Raw genomic sequence first — 2,012 nt, 5'->3', positions numbered from 1 at the left:
AGAGTTGCTCAGAGAGCCACCTAGCTCCCTGGATGAGGTTAGAGTGGCGGCCCCTAGCTGACCAGCAATAGGCATTTAGCATGAGAGAGAAAGAAGCCTTTGATGTGTTGAACCACTGAGATACAGAAGTTGCTATTACTACAACATAATCTAGTCTAAACTTTGCTTCCTGTTTCAGTGAGAAAATAGAAGCAATCAGAAGATAACTTCCACAACCTCCCAGGGCCACATCTGCTATTAATTAGTCATCATGTACTCTCCCTTCCTCCTGTATTATGGATGAGTCTCCATATTCCAAAGGCCAGTCTTTCATCTCTCATACATTAGAATGCATCCTCTTTTCTCCACTCAAGGCTGCCATTCCAGCATTTCTCTCCTCTGTCTCTTACATCATCAATTTCCCCCTCTCTACTAGATCACCTCCATTAGTAAATAAACACACCATAATACCTCCTATCTTTAAAAACAAAATCTCTCCTCTAGTAGCCCCACTCCATTTTAAATGAGTTGCAATACTCCCTCCCATTCTCTCTGGAAGCAGTTAGGGTTCTGCTCACCCCGCTACAACTGAATCTGCACTTTCAAGGTCACCAGTGACACCGAGTTTGCTAAGTCTGTGGTCAAATCTCAACCTTACCTGCTATCATATTGACTTGGTTGACCACGTTCGTCCTTTCTTGAGATATTTTCTTCATTGGCTTCCAGGGCACAACTACAGTGTCTCTTAGTCCTCTTCCTAACTCACTGGCTGCTGCTTCTTGCTCTCTGAAACTCTAAATGTTGGTTTGTCCCAAGGCTGAGCTTAGACATCTTTTCTTCTTCATCCACACTTTCTTGTCAGGTGATCGTATCCAGTTTCACAGTTTTACAAACCATCTTATATGCTAATCACGCAAAATTTTTACCTTTCCTCTGACCTCCAGATTTCTATCTCTCTTAGGCTTTCTAACAGGTATCCCAACACGTCCTAAACTAAAATTCTGATTCCTACCCTTCCCTACAACCTATTCTTCTCGCAGTTTTCTCCAGCTCACTAAATAGCAACTTCATCCTTTCAAGTGGCAGGCCCAAACTGTGGAGTCATCCTTGACTCCTCTTTCTCTCATACCCCATGTCTAATCTGTCACAAATCCTGTTAGTCCTACCTTCAGATTGTATCCAAAATTCAGTAACATCTCACCCCCTGGTCCACCACTACCACCCTGGAACAAACCAAAATCATCTCCCCAAGGAATTATTTCGAAAGTCTCCTAACTGGACTCCCTGCTCCTCCCTGCCTGATACAGTCTATTTCCAACATTACCCTCTCTCCCTGAGTCCTTCACTACAGGTGTCCACTGAATGCTTTTAAAAATTTACCATTGGTTGTTGATGGAATTAAGATAGATGGTTGAGACAGACCCTGACCAACTTTTTGGGGTAGGGGATCCTTCAGCTCTCGACGGGTTAGGGAGGTTGCCCCTCATCATGGGATTGTCTTCACTTCCTAGCCCACTTACGGTTCTCTCCAAAGTCCTTTGCTATGGCTAGCCCCAAGGTCCTCCCACTAGTTTTGTCACTCCTAATTAATTTCTTATTACTTTCCTCATGCCTCTTAAAATGTTTTAGACTGCCTGCCTTAAAGTAGAGCTCTTTACCTCTTCCTCCAATCCGACACAGTTGCTAAAAGGCAAGATTTTAGTGCAATTCGGCATAGCCCTCTTCTACACACACACTCCCTCCGCCCCTCCCCGGTAAGGCAATCCCTTTAAAAGACTGACAGAGTTCATCTGAGTGGAGTTCAGCAAACAAGCAGTAATGAGTGCCCAGTAGTGTGTCTGCCCTGGATGCTGCAATGCCCCAGGGGCGGCCACCAAGGCCAAAAGGTGGAGGACAGGACACAAGGGTCTGGGAAAATGAGTGAGGAACTCTAGGAGGAGGAAGAGGGAGAGGAAAGAGCCACGACGGGGAGGAAGAAGAGGGAGGAGGGGGAAGGAGAAAGCGAAGGAGGCAGGAGGAGGGAGGGGGAGGAG

This window comes from Equus asinus, chromosome 24 (genome assembly GCF_041296235.1).
Source record: "Equus asinus isolate D_3611 breed Donkey chromosome 24, EquAss-T2T_v2, whole genome shotgun sequence".
NCBI classification, from domain to species: Eukaryota; Metazoa; Chordata; class Mammalia; order Perissodactyla; family Equidae; genus Equus; species Equus asinus.
Note: the sequence above shows the minus strand (reverse complement) of the source record.